Here is a 9,139-nt window from a genome sequence, read left to right as displayed (position 1 = left end):
AAAAAATGGTCAAAAACCAACCTTGGGGCCCATTTCATCCATTTTTAACTTTTGGTCTGTTATGCTCTCTGTTATTTCAACAAAAAACACGGGTTTCAACATCTAGCAAACACTATTTCAACACTTTTGGAAGCTAGCAAACACCAAATTCAATCATTGGATACGTGATTTGAAGAATTTTTGAATATTATTTTAATAGAAAAGGTTAGTGCAATCCATTTTAAATATTGTTTGTCGATATATAGATACAAATTTGATTATAATTTGATATGTTATGTAATATATAGTGAATTCATTAAAAATTGTATGTTTGAATGAAATGTTATTTCGAAATGGTTAGAAATTTGACAAGTTGTTTGATATATATTGTGTATTCATTCAAATAATTATAATTTTTATATGTAATTAAATAATTTGTAATTTACACATTTTAAGTAATTTGGATGTTTGAATAATTTGACATGTAGAAATCATCATCATGCCAAGGAAGAAACCAAAGATTCAAACAAATGCAGATAGGGAGAGAGATTTGACAATTAAAAGAGATAGAATGAAATTACTATGTGAACAAAGAAAATTGCAAAGCAATGATGAAGAATTAACTTTCGAAGAGGATCAAGAACCACTAGTACAAAGAAACAAGGAGGAACAATTAGAAAGACAAAGAGAACAAATGAGATTGTTACGCTCAAGAAGACAATTGAATTGTGAAGCTACACCATCCTCCAATGTTGGAGTCATATCGTCCGCTACACCATCTTCGAATGTTGGAGTCATATCATCCACTACACCATCTTCCAATGTTGAAGTTATATCATCCTCTCATGTTGAAGAGACATTGATTTATAGATCCAACGATATACACACTCCATCATGTCATGTTGAAAACACAACATCAACACATCAAGTAGGTGATATTCCATCTTTTATATCTTATTGCCAGGGCACATCATCTTCAGTTCAAGGTACGAAATGCACTCAACCTTATATTGATGTTCAAAATGTTGAGAGAATTGAAGAGATTAGAACACCTTCTAGAATTTGTTTTAGAAAACCAAAATATTTGATTGATATTGATACTAACATTTTGAAATCAATGCCTGACAAGATTAGCAAGCGTACTTGTCAAAGAAAAGTTAATCATATGTGGAGATTATTTTTTGAAGAATTAAATATTATAGGTCAATGCCAATTATTTGTTGAAATGATGAGGAATTTGAAATTTAGGCCTATTATGAAGATTCTTGGGCTAAGAACGATGGATGATTCAAATGAAATAAATATTATAAAGAATCTAATGAGTGCTTATGACAAAATGGGTTCTAAATCACGCACCAAAGATAGTAATATCACAAGACGAGTACTCACATCGACAATAGTAAGTAGCCAAATGAAGAAAGCTCGACTCATGAGAAAGACAAGCAAAACATTAAAAATTGGTAGAGGTACCTTAAGGAGAGCCATGCTAAGGCATGAGAGATTAGAAGATCCAACAAACAATGAGTTATGGACATTTAGCAGTAGACTACCGCGAAAGGATAAAGAAATTAGTGAAGCCTTGAAATCATTGATCGAAGATTTTTGGAAAAATAACACACGTGTTTCTCCTAATCAAAGAGATGTTGTAAGAAGGAGGATTGGTAGCCGAAATTGCGAGCCACATGCAAAACATTTTTTGGACTCAACTCAGACACAATTTTTTGCAAAATTTATTGGAATGTATCCTCAAATTCGAATAAGTCAAAGATTTTTTGAGATGGGTAAACCTTTTTATGTGAAAATAAATCACACACACACAACTTGTTGTTGTAGGATACATATTGAATTTTCTAACCATTTTGATGTTTTTAGGCACATATGCGTAGTTTTGCATTCTTAGTTTGTTTTACAGGATTGTGACATAAAAGAGCCACCAAGATCTTCAAGGGAATTCATATCCAACATTTTATGTGAAATAGGAGACGGCCAACAATTTTACAAGACATCATGCTTGGATGGTACATGCTTATTTTGTGGTTCTTTGCAACTTTTATCAACTTGCCAACATATGGATAGTACACATGCAATTGAAAATGAAATAGTAGATTACGGAAAATTCAAGACAGTGACATATGCTCTAAAAGATGGAAAACATGGTAAAATATGTGATCTAGTTATTGAAAATATTCCAGTGTATGAGTTCATGAAGATTTTTCGTGAAAAGATTATGTACGAGTATGCAAGGCATACCCATAGAGCTCGATGGTTGGATTTGCAATTCAAGTTGTGCAAGGATACTTTTCTATTGGATACCATTGTTTTTGTTGTAGATTTTGCAGAGAACTACACACTACAACCACAAAATGAGGTGCAAGAAAAGTATTATACATCTCAACAGGTTTCTATATTTGTTCACATAACATTCATGCATTCACCTACAAGTACAGAGGATGACAGGAAGATTTTGAGGGAGTACCATTTTTACATCAGCGATGATCGATCACATTCTACGGAGTTTGTACATGGTTGTTTTCAACTATTTTGTGAAGATTTGGCTAACAGGGGCATATCATATCGTCAACACATTATTTGGTTAGACAATTGTGCATCTCAATTCAAGAATGCACGAATGTTTTATAGGTTGAGCAGGATGCACAGGTTGTGTAGAATTCAATATATATGGAATTTCACAAAGGCCGGTCATGGTAAGGGAGAGCACGATGGTGCAAGCGCATGCATTAAAAGAGCCTTGGCTCATGAAGAACTAAAGTAAAAAGATGGAGCAATATTGATAGATGCAAAATCCATCGTCCAATGGTGTGATGCTACAATGGGTCCAAGTAAGGAAGGTGAGTCTACAGTTCGTAGATTTTTTTGGTTGATAGATAATACTAACATTGCACCATATCAAGATTGTTGCACACTAACAGGATCTAGTGAGTTACACTCTTTTAGAAGCTCTAATGTAGGTTCATGGAGTATCCACACACGAAAAATGGTGTGCTATTGTCCATCATGTGTAGAGGAAAATTGGGATGACTGTGAGTCAACTGAATGGGTGGACAAATGGAATATACGAGTTTTGGACCCAATTGACACCTATCGTCCCCCACAAGCACTGGAAATGGTAGAGATGGATTCATCTATTGACTTTGACCGCTTGTCAAATTTAGTGCAACTTGGTAATATATATATATATATATATATATATATATATCTTTGTCATTTCAATATGTAACTTTATAACTTTTACCCAAGTATTTTTTGAATTAATGATCGCATTTTGTACATTTGTCACTGCAAGCCATGTTTTTGCTGTTATTGCACCTGAAGACAATGAAGAAGGGACATATTATTATTTGTGTCATTGTGTTGAAGCCAAACAAAAATTGGATCACTCGGTTATAGATGGTGAAGGTTTAGAGTACCATGTCAGTGCGGTGGTTGTAACAGGCACATGGCTTAGACGATATCCTATGAAGAATCCTAACTTGTGGTTATTCGAGGATTGGAAAATAGAGAGGAAGATTCTTCATTATTCAAACCTTGTTGTCGCATCAAATGTTCACTTGATAAAATATGGTGGAAAATCACATAATAGGATTCTTTGGAAAGTTCGTGAGTCAGACCATGAGGCAATACTTGAGACATTAAAATGTCGAGCAGATCCAGTTGGCTCATTAGATTGAATTGGGAGAGAGAGAAAAAGTGATCAATTGGATCCAAATACAATGTTACAACCTCTTCCCCAAGACTATCACATGACTAAGGTGGACCGTATTGTTATGATGTGTAAGTGATGAGATTTAGTTTTGATTTGTTTAGAATATAGATACATTATTTGAATTTATATTAGATTCTTTAATAGGACCCATTTTTTTAATCTTATCTTAGATTTTTTATTGTGCTAATTCTTCATTTGTAGGTCACCAAAGAAGAGGGCTAATAAAGTTGATGCACAAGTGATAAAGGGTGAGATGCCAAAATAATCTGCGAAATGGTATTATCAATTCACCTCCTCAATATTTATTAGTGTTCTTTGTTCAAGTACCATTGTATGATAATCATCTTATGCCTGGAATTGCAGAGGTTAAATTATGTCAATACTAAGGTTTGTAGCATCAATACTAAGGTTTTTAGCATCAATTGGTCATGCTAAGTATAGTAGTTGTATCATGAATCCTTCTAAACCAATATGACTAAGATTCTCGGAAGAAGACTAAACCATATCATTTGTCTACTCCCTCTTTATATAAGAGTTTTTCAAACAATGAGAATGAAACATTGGTTATTACTCCCCCCTCAATGTAAAATTCTCATTGATTGCATTTTGTAAAGATTTAAGTCACTATCAACCTCTATATCATTGTATTCTTCTTATCATCAAATTACACAACAATGAGAATATGAACAATGACTTCTTCAAATGAACCTGACAATTATAAATGCTACACCTTAATAAATGTTTGGGCTTGGTCTTTACCATTCAAGCTTATAATACAATACATTGGCTTCATTTTTATTTGGAAGTATATTATGTTTGTTCCAAAAGTCATTCTTCATTTGCCAATATGAAAATGCGACTATCATGAAAGGCATAGTCTTATAATTTGTAATTTTTATAATGGTATAAAAGCTTGGTTGTGGGTTTGAATCCATTGCCCCCATGACCCTCCTTCTCATGCATTTATTCTATTTATTCTTCTACCTCCTCCTCTGCTTGGCCATTTTGCAACACCATCTGGATGGAACTCTAGCCTTCCTCAAAACCATTATACATGACCTCTCCTTCTTCAAGATATTCTATAAAAAGTTCCTCAACCCTTGAACCTTTCAAAACCCCAATCTCAATGGAAGGCTTCTAGACCAAAGGAACTAGTAGATCCGGTTTTTTAAGAGAAAGAGACAACAAATCCAATTTTCTAGTGACTAGATGGAAAATTGGGGAAATCATTTCAATTAGTTGTAAATCGAAAGGAATTATAAGTAAAATATATCAATATAATTTAATTACTAAGGAAATGAATTTATTACTCTAACATATAGTACATTATTTTGCAGACAAAGGTGTTGAATTTGATGCTTAACAGATTTACATACATGTGTAATAAATAATAAGTGTTGTAGCTTTGGGATCAACACTATAAAATGAAGGATGTCATACTACATTCACAGAGGTACCAACATATTTTATTTGATATGGAGACAAAAGAAAATGTGTATTCTTCATAATTGCATTTGAGTCTCATGTATTATCATTTTCAGCTATTGACATTAGAGATACCTTTACATCTTCATCATTGTATTGATCAACGAGTCCTTATTGCACTCACTAGTTCTAAGCCAATGACTAAGGTATGAAAGAGTGTACATTAAAATTTCATTAGTACTAAAATTCAATATGAAATTCATAGGCACAATCGAGTGGTAACTTTGATAGTTTTTGTAGGGTCTTATTATTCCTGACCATCAATGTATCCCTAAGGTGTAAATACAGAGGAATTATCAGCTAGTTGTAAGAAAATATTAAGTTTTATGTGTGTGTGTGTGTATATATATATATATTTATATAAAATAGTTATTTATTCATATATAATTTTGATTGTAACATGTCGAGTTACAGAAGATTCTAGACTAATCGACTAGTGAGCATGTTAGCAAGACCTCGTTAGGTACACTGGTCATCTCCCACTTGTTGGCAATTAAAGACAATTAGGGATTTATTTTGTTCCCCTAGTTGGAAAGAGTATATATCTAATGATGTACATTTTACACCTAAATGGTATTATTGGGCATATGTTTTGTATAATTTTTTCTATGTATGTCATTTTTTACATATATTTCATGTATGACATTATTAGACATATGCTTATGATGTTTCAAATTATTGATAACTGAATTATATGATATTGTTAGACCTTATGGAATCAACTTTGATTTTTTGTTATCACATTGGTTTGATGCTTGTATTCAATCAATCAACATATTTTCCTTTTAATTCTTCCACATTTGGCATATCCATCTAACAATGAACTTATGATACTCCCATCAAGAAGTGCATGATTGCATGGTTTTATGGTGGATGTCCCTCTCTTTTTTAAATTCCAATTTTATTCATCTACATGAGTAAGGGAGATCAATTCAATTTCTTTCAATTGTACTTAAAGGTCATTAAAGTTTTTTCAAAAAATGTGATTAAATAAATATTATTCAGCATTTACCTCTATCATCAAGGTTGATTCATTCCTCCTCTTATTTTACCAAATAATTTGGATGAATCACCCATGGCTCCTTACATTTCTTGAAGAAAATTTTCAAAGACTTTGCAACATGTCTTCTCTTCTTCCATATAGTTCATGTTCATTGAAGACATTTGGTCAAACAATATATATGCTTTGTATATTCTCAGAACACCAATAATCATGGTACAATGCTTACAAGATCCATAGTTGAAGAGAAGCTATGTGGAGCTTCTAGAACCATGGACCTATACTTAATTTAGTATTATTGCATCCATGTTACTTATGAAAGTGGAACTTTCACATAGATAAGTAGGGAAACCAAAATTGAAAGCCAAACTTAACATAGAAAAGTAAAGCAAGCCTCAACTATATTCTCATTAAACACTGTGAATTCAAATATCTTTGGCAGAGCATATCTCAGAGCTCATGCAAGATATGGATGAGGTTCCAATTCCTACAGGACCGTGTTGCAGAGACCTACAATAACCTCTCTCACTTTTTGGAGATCGCATTCCGTTTTCATTCTACAACGCCATCTCGGGTGATGTTGAAACTTGCAGTGTTGGCCAGTACAAAGTTGCCAACTGCCAAATCTCTCTCATCTTTCATCGTGGGATCAAACTGTCTACTCCATTAGCTCTGGGTGGCTGGGTAAACCCTATCCCCAACCTCATCTTGTCCCCTTCAGTGCTTGAACGTTCTCAGGCACGTTGAACCAGAATGTCCCTAAGGGTCACTAAATCCCACAGGGCTGCAATCTTTGATGGGGCATATCTTGCAGCTCGTGCAAGATATGGATGAGATTCTAGTTCCAACAGGACCATGTTGTAGAGACCTACAATAACCTCTCTCGCTTTTTGGAGATCGCATTCCGTTTTCATTCTACAACACCATCTCAGGTGATGTTGAAACTTGCAGTGTTGGCCAGTACAAAGTTGCCAACTACCAAATCTCTCTCATCTTTCATCGTGAGATCAAACTGTCTGCTCCATTAGTTCCAGGTGGCTAGGTAAACCCTATCCCCAACCTCGTCTTGTCCCCTTCAGTGCTCGAACATTCTCAGGCACGCTGAACCGGAATGTCCCTAAGGGTCACTAAATCCCACAGGGATGCAATCTTTGATAGGGCATATCTCGGAGCTCATGCAAGATATGGATGAGATTCTAGTTCCTACAGGACTGTGTTGTAGATACCTACAATAAACTCTCTCACTTTTTGGAGATCGCATTCCGTTTTCATTCTACAATGCCATCTCGGGTGATGTTGAAACTTGCAGTGTTAGCCAGTACAAAGTTGCCAACTACCAAATCTCTCTCATCTTTCGTCGTGGGATCAAACTATCTACTCCATTAGCTCCAGGTGGCTAGGTAAACCCTATCCCCAACCTTGTCTTGTCTGCTTCAGTGCTCGAATGTTCTCAGGCACGCTGAACCAGAATGTTCCTAAGGGTCACTAAATCCCACAGGGCTGCAATCTTTGATGGGGCATATCTTGAAGCTCGTGCGATATATGGATGAGATTCTAGTGCCTACAGGACCATGTTGCAGAGACCTAAAATAACCTCTCTCGCTTTTTGGAGATCACATTCTGTTTTCATTCTACAACACCATCTCGGGTGATGTTGAAACTTGCAGTGTTGGCCAGTACAAAGTTGCCAACTGCCAAATCTCTCTCATCTTTCGTTGTGGGATCAAATTGTCTGCTCCATTAGCTTTGGGTGGCCAGGTAAACCTTATCCCCAACTTTGTCTTGTCCCCTTTAGTGCTTGAACGTTCTCAGGCATGCTGAACTGGAATGTCCCTAAGGGTCACTAAATCCCACAGGGCTGCAATCTTTGATGGGGTATATCTCGGAGCTCGTGTGAGATATGGATGAGATTCTAGTTCCTACAGGACCATGTTGCAGAGACCTACAATAACCTCTCTCACTTTCTAGAGTTTGTATTACATTTTCATTCTACAATGCCATCTCGGGTGATGTTGAAACTTGCAGTGTTGGCCAGTACAAAGTTGCCAACTACCAAATCTCTCTCATCTTTCATCGTGGGATCAAACTATCTACTCCATTAGCTCCGGATGGCTGGGTTAACCCTATCCCCAACCTCATCTTGTCCCCTTCAATGCTCGAACGTTCTCAGGCATGCTGAATTGGAATGTCCCTAAGGGTCACTAAATCCCACAGGGCTGCAATCTTTGACGTGGCATATCTCAGAGCTCGTGCCAGATATGGATGAGATTCCAATTCCTATAGGACCATGTTGCAAAGACCTACAATAACCTCTCTCTCTTTTTGGAGATCGCATTCTATTTTCATTCTACAATGCCATCTCGGGTGATGTTGAAACTTGTAGTGTTGGCCAGTACAAAGTTGCCAACTGCCAAATCTCTCTCATCTTTCATTGTGGGATCAAACTGTCTGCTCCATTAGGTCCGAGTGGCTGGGTAAACCCTATCCCCAACCTCGTCTTGTCTGCTTCAGTGCTCAAACGTTCTCAGGCACGCTGAACCAAAATGTCCCTAAGGGTCACTAAATCCCACAGGGCTGCAATCTTTGACGGGGCATATCTCAAAGCTCATGCAAGATATGGATGAGATTCTAGTTCCTACAAGACCGTGTTGCAGAGACCTACAATAAGCTCTCTCTCTTTTTGGAGATCGCATTCCATTTTCATTCTACAATGCCATCTTGGGTGATGTTGAAACTTGTAGTGTTGGCCAGTACAAAGTTGCCAACTGCCAAATCTCTCTCATCTTTCGTCATGGGATCAAATTGTCTGCTCCATTAGCTCTGGGTGGTTGGGTAAACCCTATCCTCAACCTTGTCTTATCCCCTTCAGTTCTCGAACGTTCTCAGGCATGCTGAACCAGAATGTCCCTAAGGGTCACTAAATCCCACAGGGCTACAATCTTTGATAGGGC

The sequence above is a fragment of the Cupressus sempervirens genome, chromosome 9, assembly GCF_028749045.1.
Source record: "Cupressus sempervirens isolate cs-2001-9-10 chromosome 9, ASM2874904v1, whole genome shotgun sequence".
Lineage (NCBI taxonomy): Eukaryota > Viridiplantae > Streptophyta > Pinopsida > Cupressales > Cupressaceae > Cupressus > Cupressus sempervirens.
The sequence above is the reverse complement of the archived record's forward strand: the minus strand, read 5'-3'. Positions refer to the sequence as shown.